Genomic DNA, 14,050 nt, shown 5'->3' with positions numbered 1-14,050 from the left:
CCATTTTGTTTATTATATTCATAAATGACATTGTTGATATATTTACTAACATAAAAGTATTACTTTTTGCTGATGATTTGAAACTTTATAAAGAGATTAATAACATAAATGATTGCATTATATTACAAACTAATTTGAGAAATCTTTTTGAATGGTGCTCTATCAACAAACTTGCATTGAACATAAAGAAATGTCAGTTCATTAATTCTTACAGAATAAATAATCCAATATTTTTTCAATATACATTAAATGATAAAAACTTAAATTGCGTCAGTGAAATTATTGACCTAGGTATATTGTTCGATAGCAAACTAACTTTTGTGTATCATATTAATAACATTATCAATAAGGCTCTTAAGACTCTTGGATTTGTTTTGAGAATTTCAAAAGACTTCAATAATTTAGGCACATTTATCATATTGTACGAAACCCTTGTTAGATGCCAAGTAGAGTATAACTCTACGTTATGGTCTCCCTTTTACAATATACATTCCGATAATATTGAAAAGATTCAACATAAGTTCCTGAAGTATATAAACTATAAATTGCATATTCCTGTAGAAAACATTGATTATAACTACTTACTAGATAAATTGTTCCTATTAAAACTTTCTGAGAGAAGAATAAACACAGATTTAATAGTACTACATAAAATACTTCATTACAAAATTGACTGTCCTGAGTTACTCCAATAAATCAGCATCCACATACCCAAAAGATCTTGCCGAAATTTACTACCCTTTTATTTTTACAACACCAGAACACTGTCTTATCAAAATTCCCCAATTCCAAGACTTCACAGTCTCGGAAATAAATACTCTGATCTGGGAGATATATTTCATCTTAAAAATAATCAATATAAATATTGTTTATTTCAATTCTTTTATGAATCGAGACACAAATAGGCATCTATAATTTCCGCAATATATATATTTTTATTTTTATTTTGAATATCTATTTATGTGAGACTTCTTATCATTTTTACTAATGTATCCTATTTTATTATATGCTTTTGTTGTAACATTTAATATATTTTTTTCTTTTTTCGTTGTATTATGTTTCCTTTATTGTTTTAATTTTGTAGAATCTATAATAACTGTGATACTCTACTATTAAACTTTGAAGTGTGTAAAAGCCCATTAGGGCGTGTAATAATAATAGCCCATTAGGGCGTGTAATAATAATAATAAATACTCTTGTAGAAAAAAGTCAGCATTAAAACTTACCAGTAACTATCACAAGCTTGAGATGATACATATAACTGCCAGGGTAAAAATAGTGCAAGATTATTTTACTATAAATGGAAACAGGGTGAAACTATTTGCAGTGAAGTACAATGCATCAACCAGTTTAATATAAAAATTAATAGTCAGTGTTGCCCATTAGATTGTTAAAAACCCTTAATCGGGCACCTTGGTACGAACAACATCGAATTTCGTAATTCCTAAACGGGCAAGCACTTCTGGGCATTCCGAAATTTGTTTTTTAATTACGTCAGTGAATATAATATGGCAAATAGTCCGTGCTGTTTTGTAACAGCTTTTTATGTGTCTGCTGTCAGATGTGTAAAGTAAGTTGTGCATTTTTTTTAACCTCGATTAAAGTGAAGTTCTGCAAAAAGTTTGGTTATTACTAAGTTTCCAAGATTGATTTGTTAAACATTATCAAAGGTTATTATCACTGTTTTTTTTAATTCCCGAAAAAAAGATACTGTAATGTAGGAATTTTTATTTTAAACTTTAATTGTTAGTACAGTGGGTGGCCAAATTATTATACTCAAACAAAAAAACGTCGCTATCTGTGATAGTGGTGGCTATAATTAATTTATTATTGGAATGAAATGTTATGGTTTTTCAATTTACTGATTAGCCACTATATCTGGCAACACTTTCATCAGTGTGGCAACACATAAATGTTTTTTTTTATCAAAATGGCGGCTGCTAGTATCAGTACATGTCGAAAATTTTACTGTGCTGACTTGTGAGAAGTCTTCGAAAAAAATCTTGGCTTCAGTGGTATCGACTTATTATTCAGTTAGTGTTCGATTTTTTTACATTTAGAATTATTCTAGTACTCGATCAATACGTTGTGATCATGTTTTAGTTAGTTTTTGTTTTTTTTTTGTTTTTTTATTGGTTGTCAACCGACCTAACCTAAAAATGTTTATTAACAGATATGGGGAAGTGTGCTGACCTCACACCAATGAAAAAAGCACAGATTTCGACAATGTTACGGCATTGTCAATATACCCAGCGTCAAATTGCTGATTTGTGTGATGTATCACAGTCCATTGTGCGTAATATCAAGCAAAAAGTGGACGCCGAAATACCGATCAAGGAGGATCGAGTCGGTAAATGCGGGCGAAAACGCATTACAACACCTCGAACTGAGCGAGAAATACGTCGCATTACACTTAAAAACCGTCGAAAGCCACGGCTCGTCACAAAACAAATTCTTAATGATAATGGAGTACAAATATCAGAGCGGACTCTCAGGCGAAGATTTGTAGAAATGGGACTGAAATGTTGTCGGCCACTAAAAAAACCAAAACTCACTCCTGCCATGAAGGCCAAACGTCTGGCCTGGGCCAAGGAGCATCGACACTGGACACAGAAAGACTGGAGCAAGGTTTGAATAACCCTAATACAAGAATACACATGCTTAGAGTATCGTTTTTTACACATTTATACAAAAACAATTTCTTGCAGGTTTGTTTCTCGGACGAGTCGTCAATACAGATTGTCCAAGATAAAACTGAGTTTGTTCGGCGAAAGACGCATGAAAAATTCAATGAAGACTGCATTGTGAAACGTGTAAAGCATCCTGCTTCAGTGATGATATGGTCCGTCATCAGAGATGTGCAAAATGGGTACACAAAACCATTTGAAATGCAAAATGGAAATGGGTCAAAACTTTTCCATTTGAAAATGCAAAATGCAAAATGGTTTTTAGAAAAGCATTTCAAATGCAAAATGCAAAATACCTATTTTCAAATTGCATTGAAAATGCAAAATGGTTTCTCAGGTCAAACAATTAAAATAATTATAGAATTTTTAAACAGTTTTGTCATTAAATAATGGACATCAATGTAGAACAGACATATTACATGATGGTAAATCAAAAAATGCCACGACTACGGATTATTCCACAAAAAATTTGCGCGGGACTAATGTTGCCAACGTAAAAACATAGAAATTGCTATCTAATATTTAACATTACAGCGTCATGGCCCCATGTTCAGTATTTGAATCAGTATTTTTTGTAATGGTATCACTCAATTGCCAGGGCTTCTACCAGGGAGCAACTTGACAAATGTAAATTACACAGGTCCGCAAATTGACATTTTAAATTTTTTTTCTAAATGGTAATGGTTGAATTATATGTATTTCGATATGCTGAATTCGAGAATGCCATCCATTTCGACCCATCACGTAAGGATTTTCCGCAAAGTGGAAATTAAAATATAGGGAAAACCCGCCTCACACAACTTCTGTAGGGAATGTTCAAAAGAAAAAAAATCATAAAATTATACAAATTTAATTAAATTTAAGTCTTAATATATTTTATTTACATTATATACAATTATAAATCTTTATAAAATCTGCTTTTTTTAGTTTGGAAGCTTCGTTTTGTGCTTTTTCGTTTGTGTGACGTTATATTTTCCCTATGCAGCATCCAGCAGTAGTCGCCCATCATATGTGTATCTCATCGACCTCGATACCTTCTCTCCATTTCCTTGATATCTTATCTCACCTCGCTCTTCACTAACTGCACCAACATTTTCCGGGAAGTAATCCAAACGGGAGTTCAAAAAATGGAGTTTTAAACTCATTGAGCATCCCAGATTTTTAAAATTGAACAACCTATTTTCTACGATATTTTCAAAGTCCGGATCCTTCGGATTCCCTAGAAACTTCGTAACTACATATTTAAAAGAATTCCATGCTGACCTCTCAACATCGTTCATCACATTTTCAAAGTTGTTATCTTTCATCAGCTTACGAATGTCAGGACCAACAAAAACTCCCTCCTTCGGCTTTGCTTCAGACAGACCAGGAAACTTGCTTGAAATGTATTTAAATGTCTCGCCATCTTTTGGCAATGCCCTCACAAACTGCATCATCATCCCAAGTTTGATATGGAGCGGTGGTAGAAGAACCTTTTTAGGATCAACCAAAGATTTAAAGTGCACGTTTTTCTCTCCGACCTTCATTGTTCTTTTCGGCCACACTTTCTGGTTTCAGTGTTTAGCTTTGGCACGACTATCCCATTCACAAAGAAAACACCAAAACGAAATGATTTAACTTTACCTTTTGACCACATTTTAAGTCCTTCAACACACCCTGAACAAACTCCATACGGGGCCCAAGATTTGTCCTGGTTCCCTATCTTCACACCAAAATACCCAAAATATACTTTTTTAATGAAATCAGTAATATTTAGTTGTTGTTTTTTCACTACAAATTCACCACAAATATAGCAAAAACTCTCAGAAGAATTTACACAACCTCTTGAAGTCATTTTTGAAACGCACGTTACGAAAGTTGGAACAGAAATAAATTAATGAAAGGGCATAGAAGGGAGTGGGCACCTTGGGAATTTCGGCATTCTCTCATAATACTTACTATGGAAAATCCCAATATATATGATTCAAAGCTGACTAATTTTATCGTCATGAGTTACTAAATGTTTTGTTTCAGTCTATAAAACTTAAAATTATCTTATAATAAGTTGTAAATAATAAAAAATATATATTTCGGCAACAAACCCCGTTTTGCGCCTTAAGATAGGCAATCTCACAGTATTTTGCGTTTTGCGGAAAAACCTTACGTGATGGAATTTTTCTGATAATTTTCCCGAATTCAGTAACTAAAAAAAATTGGAATTACTTATTATTTCAAAGAAAAAAAAAGTGGAGATTGTAGGAAGAATGTTGCAAAAAGCATTTAAAATGGAAAATGCATTGAGAAAAGCATTTAAAATGCAAAATGCAAAATGCAAAATGGTTTTTAGAAAAGCATTTAAAATGCAAAATGGAAAATACCCATTTTGCATTTCCATTTTAAATGGATTTATTTCAAATAAAGTACATCTCTGTATACACATATCATCAAAGTAAGTATTAATTACTTGGTAAGCAAATGTAAAAATTGGCTATCTACCGGACGCACGGATCGAATCCCACTAATTTCATTATAGAAACCGAAAAATTATTACTGAATCTAAAAAGTACCTTAAATATTATTGTTGGTGACATTAACATTAATATCAGACACTGGGCACAAAGCAAAACGAAAGATGATTATATAAATGTAATGACTTCACTAAACTATAAAAAATATATAAATAATGCAACACGAAATATCAGCAGACAAATCCCTTCCTGTATCGGTCACATATAGTGCAATTTTGGTACTCTGAATAGGTCATGGTATCGACTTCGGCTGTAGTGGTCTGATACATATAAATGATAGCATCCCAAGAGGAATGGGCTATCGATAAAATTGTTCCTGATTTTGAAAGACATAATAGCTAAACTTGTTTTCCGCCTATATATTGGTAGTTGGTACCACTCGGGTGGAATGACTCGCAAATTGTGCTGAATATGAAATGTTCTTAAAAATCATTATTCTTAGTAACGATCATTCTTAATAATAACCGTGATTAATTATCATATTATGAATATGTATGTTAACAAAATGTATGTGTTCAAAAGTCACATGGTGAAAATGTTTTTTTTTTTTAGTTATCTGGTCGCCATGAAAATTATAATAATTGTCTATGACTTCATTCTTGTCTATGCATAATAGAGATGGGCGAAGCGGCTCAGTTGAGGGAGCCGGTTTACTAGTTCCCGTTCAATTGAAAGATCCGCTTCGGTGAACCGGCTCACCGGGTCACCGGCAGTATTACGGATCTTGGCCTAATGTCGCTGTTTTTCAGTTGCACTAATTCTGCCCACATATTCCCCACAAATATTCTCCCGCTTTCATTATTCGAAATCCATGGGGGGGGGGGGGGGGGGGTTGTTACGGAATTTCTGTGAAACATAATTCCCCACAAAATTTTTCAAAATGCGTACTCCCCACGAGATATTTAAAATCCATGGTGGGGGGGTTGTTACAGAATTTCTATGAAACGTAATTCCCCCCAAAAAAAATCAACATACGTACTCCCCACAAAATATTGAAATCCATGGGGGGGGGGGGGTGGCTACGGAATTCGATTTCAAAAAGTTCCTCAAATTTTCGAACGAGTGAACCGGCTCACCACTCGCGAACGAGTTGAACCGACTCATCGTTCCCGAACGAGTGAGCGGCTGATTTGGGTACCGGATCTTACGGATCCGCGTAAAGATCCGGTTCACTGAGCCGACTCGTTAGCGAACGACTCACTTCTAATGCATAACCTATAAATATTTTTGACAAGTGCTAACAAGTGCTTTCTTCTCCGTTTCTTCCTGTTAAACATACTATCCCACGCCTGTAATGGTTATTGGTAAAGTAAGTACTCATACTTATATTCATCGCTATTTATTTGGTAGCTGCCGTTATTCCAGTTTAGTTAGGGAATCATTGGGCGTTTTGTCACAGTAGAATGTTTAAACTGTCAATTTGAGGTCTACCTATTATTAGATTAGCATTTTGAAGGCATTTATTACAATGATCACAAAAAAACATATGGTTAACAGATATTTTGTTAAAAGCGGAATGGCGGTAAACATTGTAAATATAGTTTTCCCACGCTAAACAACGTTTCTCTTAACCGTTGTCATATCTTCAAGGTTTTCAAATATGTGTTTTGGCTACGACTTCGTTATTTTGACAGGATATTCCAAGCGAAACACATTTTATATATTTTTTTATGTTTTTTTTTATTCTAGATAAAATAAATTACATTTTCACTTATTTAACTAGAAAAAACTAATACATTACACATTAATATATTACACAACGATTTTATTCACGATCATTGCTTTGTTGATTGATCATAAAACTTAACAACTTTTTCTTAAATTTACCTACACTTTTTTCATTTTTAATTTCGTTTGGGAGGCAATTATGTATGTTGCTCCCCTCGTAACCAATGGATTGCTTGCCGTAATGGGTATGTATGGTGTAATTGTAAAAAGCATTCACTTTGTGGCTCATCATAATTTATAATAAAAACACATAAATTTGTTTTTGACCACGATAGTTTTATTTTCACTCTACCGGTTTCGGAAGATCCCTTCCTTCGTCAGGAGGATATTTAAAACAGTTTTAAATATTCTCCTGACGAAGGAAGGGATCTTCCGAAACCGGTAGAGTGAAAATAAAACTATCGTGGTCAAAAACAAATGTATGTGTTTTTATTATAAAGGTATGTATGGTGTTTAAATGTATTTTATCTTGTTGCCGTATAAAGTGTGTGGGTACTTGGTACGTTTTAATGATTTCTGTATTTGGATGTATGAGTTTATTATTTATTTTTCATATAAGGAGACATGTATTATATTCATAAAAAGTTTCTTAATGTTAATAGTTTTGTTTCCATGCATAATATTTCTGTTAAAGTTCTAGGTTTGAAGTGAAACAGCTTTTTGATTACTTTTGTTTTGTTTTACGTGTAGTTCATTTATATATGTTTCAGATGTATTTCCCCAGATTTCAATCAAGTAGTCTAAATGTGAATGTATGAGGCTATAATATATCGACGGCCGGCATAGTCCAGTGGTAACGCATTGGACTGCCATTCCGAAGGTCGCGGGTTCGAACCCGGCGTGCGCAAATAAATTTTATTTGATTAATTTGTGTTATTTCACAATTAATTAATTAAAATAATATATAGTATATTTGCGGCACGTTCCAGAGTGGAAGATACTACCAGTATCGCCCTGGTGAAAAACCACCATTCAGAATTGAAACGTTGCTCCAAATGGCTTTAGCCGTGTTTAGTGACTAGATCTGAATAGCCAGGTACTTCCCCACCTTCCTCTTTCCTTTCCCCACTTACCTTCAGCCTCACAACATCCCCCAAATGGGGATGCCATAGTCTCACTGGCTCCAGACGGGAGCAGTTGGGACTCTTGTGAGGTATTCACTAAAAAAAAAAAAAAAAAACCTTTTTTAATTTTATTTGGTAACAGATATGATATCAGGCTAAATAGGCTAATTAAAGGGTTTATTTTATCTTTAATATCTTGAATATGCTGTTTAAAAGTTAGGTGTTTATCAATGTATCAGGATTTGCAGTTTGTTATATTCAATTTTTAAGTGTACATGAGGAGGAATAATTTAACGAGTTGAGCTTAAAATCATGTATCCTCTTTTAATTTTACTTTTGGATTTTTATCATTTTATTTTATTTTAACAACGTTCTGTTTCAGATATATTTTTGGTGTTAAACCAATAACCAAACTCTACCAAAGCAGACCATGGATCTACTGAAGTCAGATACTATATCCATCAAGACGGAACCAGGTCTCCGGGAAGAAGATGGAGGTGAAATTGCATTTTCAGATTAAGATTTCGACCACCTAGCTGTAACGAAGGAATGCTTGCAATATGCTGAGAGTACTCAGACAATCAGTTTGTTGCATTGCATACGTGTAAAATATAGAACTTTAAATTCGGATGTCCTGAATCAATATCTCTTTTGAAATGTCGTGCAAACAGGACACATACTTGTTCACAACATCCTTTCTTATAATACATGAGGTGTATTGGGTATTTACCTTAATATGCGTCCTTGCCGGAAAATACCAAAATACAGCACTCATAAAACTTTATTATATTATTCACAATAAGTTCTCGATTCCTCGATTTTTACTTAATTTCATTTGGGACATGATGTAAATAACACGTATTTATTATACGTTAAAATACATAAATATTGATTGGAAAAACAATATCCCATTGACTGAAAATAATCAAACTCTCTACTACGGGTGCTCTAGAGAAAGTTTCTGTTTTTTGAAGAATCGGTCCCTGAAGCGGACATCTGAGGTCATTCTTTATCTGACATTGACCTCGTTGATCAATAGTTTCTTTATTCGTAATAAAATAGTTTATTGTTTTCCAATTTAAAAAAAATTCTCGTTTATATCAATTTTACGAAGATACAGGGCTGGCCCTACCCTGGTGCAATTGGAGCAGTTCGCTCCGGGCGTCGAGTGCTCAACCTAACACATCGCCTTTGATATTATTTATGATAAATACCGCGCTACAAAAAAAAACAAATCATCAGTTAATTGATTACAGTGATATCCTGCTTTGGCGTGTACTAATTAAGACTGTTAGGGCAGTCAAAATTAAACTCGCACCTGGCGCCGTTTGGTTCAGGGCTGGCCATGCAAAGATACATTATATTTATCGTCCTTTTTATTACAGGAAGCATTTATGTGGAGACAGTTACCGTAAACGCGGATCTTGGACCCCGACAAGATGTAGCGGGACTTACTTATATGAAAATTGACATAGATCTGCCGGATGTTAAAGAGGAATGCTTAGAACGCTTTGGAAGAATTACCAAGGCAGCAGGTAAAACCAATTTTTCACTGTAAACTTGAACGATTCTGACTCTCCTATTTTTTTTAACCTTTCTACGAACTTTCTTCGCTTATTTACTCTAAGTTTAGAAAAAGTGTGTTTAACTGAGTCATTTTCACCCATGTTATTTTTCAAATTTGTCGACAGATCTTCAGACGCATTTTGTCGAAAAAGGATTCACTCCTCCACATAGCAACTACTCCTCTCCTAAGTCAAATTTTGCAATAAACGAACGCAACCATGAAAGAGAAAAATATTTTTACTGTACCGATTGCCACTATTCATCTTCTCGAAAGGGAGATTTAAAGATCCACATGCTTATTCACACGGGAGAAAAACCTTTTTCATGTTCCGTGTGCAACTATGCGTGTTGTCGTAAGGGTCACCTAAAGAGGCACATGCTGATTCACAGTGGAGTAAAACCTTTTTCATGTTCCGTGTGCAACTATGCGTGTAATCAAAGGGGTCAACTGAAGAGCCATGTGCTGACTCACAGTGGAGAAAAACTTTTTTCATGTTCCGCTTGCAACTATGCATGTAATCAAAGGGGTCAACTGAAGAGACATGTGCTGACTCACAGTGGAGAAAAACCTTTTTCATGTTCCGTATGCAACTATGCATGTTATCGAAAGAGAGACCTAACGATCCACATGATGACTCACAGTGGAGAAAAACCATTATCATGTTCCGTGTGCAACTATGCGTGTTGTCGAAAGGTTGACCTGAAGAGCCACATGCTGATTCACAGTGGAGTAAAACCTTTTTCATGTTCCGTGTGCAACTATGCATGTTATCGAAAGGATCAGCTGAAGGGGCACATGCTGACTCACAGTAGAGAAAAACTTTTTTCATGTTCCGCTTGCAACTATGCATGTAATCAAAGGGGTCAACTGAAGAGCCATGTGCTGACTCACAGTGGAGAAAAACCTTTTTCATGTTCCGTGTGCAACTATGCATGTTGTCGAAAAGGTCAGCTGAGGAGGCATATGATGACTCACATTGGAGAAAAACTTTTTTCATGTTCCGCTTGCAACTATGCATGTAATCAAAGGTGTCAACTGAAGAACCATATGCTGACTCACAGTGGAGAAAAACCTTTTTCATGTTCCGCTTGCAACTATGTGTGTTCTCGAAAGGGTCACCTGAAGAGCCACATGCTGATCCACAGTGGAGTAAAACCTATGGGAATGAATGGGATCGACTGGAATGTAGTAAACGAACAAGCAAATAATAGCATGAACACATTGAAACGATGGTTTGATACAAATCTTCTCTAATTGAACACTAACAAGACATACTATATACATTTCTCAATTAACAAACTACAAACACTCCCTAACACTAAAATAATTATTCACAATAAAAAATGTAATAAAAACACATACCTATATCCAAGGCTGTTCAATATTTAACTCAGTATCAGAAATTTAATATCTCGGAGTGATAATAGAACAACATATGAAGTGGAAGAGAAATACCTGTGAATTGGTTAAGCGTATCAGAAAGTGTGTATATATATTCATTAGATTAAGAAATATTTTAAAAAGAAGTAACCTTAAAAGAGTATACTCCGCACTAATCCAGTCGTTAATTCAATACGGAATTATTGGATGGGGGGGTCATACAATAAGATTCTAACCCCGATCAAAGTGGTCCAGAAGCTAATCCTTAAAGTAATCCCCAAAAAAAAAACAAAATTAAAAAAATGTAATACCAAACAAATGCAAAATAACTATACCTATTTAGGAATAAAGTATTTCAACAATCTTCCGATTGAAATAAAGAAATTAAATTATATTAACATACTTAAACTGAAACTGAAGTTACACGTTCAGAAATAATTAACTGAATAATTGCCTGTTTTTCCCTTCATTGATATTGATTATCAGTCTGTACTCAACTCCACTGTATTTAGATGTTATATCTTTATATAATGTTCCTATTTTTCTTATAATTTGTGTAACTCTCTTACTAAGCACAAGAACCAGTTTCTTCATTGGTGAGATTGCGAACATAAATATATTCTGTAATCATATGTACTCATATATAACATCCTGTACCCACTTATATTTATTAAATAAAAAAAATGTCGACTTATTACAGGTTAGTTGCGGGAGTGCAAAGTATGTTAGTTGTATGACGTTATCGCATGGAAATGATTTAAGTTCATTACTATTTTTAACGGTATAACTTTTATTATTGTAATCACGCACCGATTGTGGGTAATCTCTGCTAATCTGAAATTGAAATCTATGATAGGTAACTACTATTTTATTGATATTTATGCAAGACCGCTTAAGAATATTGAGATAGAGAAAATGTATTATTTATCGTTTTATTAAATCTTATATGGATTTGTAAATGTATAATCAGATGCGAGTTAAAATTATTATGATTACGTACCCAGAATGCTGTTATATTAAAACAAATATTCATTATTATAATTTACATGAAAAGTACAAATTGTATGCATAATTATCTAATTAGCCAAACAGTCTACTTGTGTGAAATATAAGGATACAAATTAACATTGCGCTTAAGATTGAAGGAAGAAACAGAATTATGTGGTTTTCTCTTCCCTTTTGATATTCGCTTTAATTAACTTAGCAATCACGAGAAGCCATTATATTGAAATTTGATGAAATTATATTTTAAAAATTTACAGCAGTTAACATATTATATAGGATTTGGCTTAGGTGTTAGCGGTGAGGTTAGTTCGTAATGTAAGTTAAGTTATATTTAATTCGCTGCTCAAAACTTAACAAAAAACAAATATTAACATGTATTACTCCTAACAACCACAGCTAATACTCTTAATTCGGGGGTTCCTGAATTTGTTACCCCAATTAGAGAATAAATAAATAAATTGTGCCTCTTCCTAAATAAAAAAAAGTATATGTTATATATGACATTGAGGCCGCTATTGTGCTATAGATTAACTTCAAAGAAATCGCGGTAGATGATATATGTGAGATCAGTTTCAGTCAAGATATGTAGGGAGATGAAAACGTGCTCTTGCTTTCAAATGAAGGTTTGTTTCCATATGCGGGCTGATGATGGGCTCGAACCGCGAGCGAGGCCGGTACGCTTGTAGGTACCTGCGGATTGATGCGGACAGAGTCGCCGCCCGTCGTCACTTGTACATGGACGCTTGAATGGGACTGACTCACTTGTAAGACTGACCCATGTACCGCGATGTCACCATGTACCACTCGTTCGAGAACAAATCGCGAGTATGTAGGATTGCGGATTTGCTGTCATTATAGATAGGTAGATGAGGCGTACATTTGCCGTCTTACTGGTAGGTTCCAATGTGAGGCGCGTTGCATTTATTGCATTTCTAGAACCAACTAGAAGCTGCCGCTACAAATCTTAAGGAAACATGAAACAGAACGAGATACAGAAAGATAATGGTCTCAACTAGGAGCCCAGAACCCAGGATCTATGTCTTACCGGAACAACGCCTTTGACCACTCATTCATTTTATATTTTATATTCAGTATCAACAATATTATCTTGCAACTGATTTAGAGATCAAGGGTTCAATTCCCAGTTGAGACCGTTACCTTTTTTTATTTTTCTGTGTATTGTTCTGTTTCATGTTTCTTTTAGATTTATACGTATTATCTTCTTCTTAAATGATATATTACATATTAAAAGAAAAGTTATCGAATTAAAATGTAATATTTTTATTTATGTATCTCTTAACTCGTGTACTTACATTATTTTTTTTAATTGTCATTTTAATTTCTGAAAAAGATGTCATTTTCCGGGTGATTATAAAGATTCTACATGATAGTACAAGTAAAAAAGATGAATAACTTTTTGTCGGAATTCAAATGTTTTAAGGTTGTTTTTAGGTAAAAAATTGAAAATTGGTGAGAAAAAATAAATTTCTTTTTGTAAGGGAATAACATACATTTGAATACCATCATGTAGAATCACCTTCCGTAGTTATCGCACTTTACCCCCAGACACCAGGTATACTCGTAATAAATATATGGAAAAGTTCTCTGGGCGATTAAACAAATATAAAAATACATACGATTTGAGATTTTCACGGCCAAATGTATAAAAGTGGTTTATTTGAATTATGCCGTGTTGCGCTACCTCCTTCTTTAGCCAACGTTAACAGCGTCCATCATCAAGGCAGATGTGTAAAACATGTGCCTTGATGATTTTAGTTTACCACATCTGCCCTGATGATGGACGCTGTAATGCTGTCCGAAACGGAAAGATCGTAGTAATGTTGGGTTTCTAAGATACCCACGTTGTAGGATGAAGGAAACAAAGAATCATTTCTCAGCCGAGCTGTTGAATACAAGAACCAGGGTAGAGACGCATAGAAGTGATACGTTCTCATGTGACACATTTTATTTTTTTATGTGAATTGATAAGGAGATTGAATAAAAGGCTAACGTGGTTAGTTGAAAAATCATTAGTTTCTCATCATTTGTCGAGAAATGTTCAGGGCACTCTTTCTTTTCTCCACCGTCTTGGTTGCAGTTTTCGGTAAGTCA

Source organism: Hesperophylax consimilis, chromosome 17, assembly GCF_061612785.1.
Source record: "Hesperophylax consimilis isolate HC1 chromosome 17, BYU_Hcon_1.0, whole genome shotgun sequence".
Taxonomy (NCBI): domain Eukaryota; kingdom Metazoa; phylum Arthropoda; class Insecta; order Trichoptera; family Limnephilidae; genus Hesperophylax; species Hesperophylax consimilis.
The sequence above is the reverse complement of the archived record's forward strand: the minus strand, read 5'-3'. Positions refer to the sequence as shown.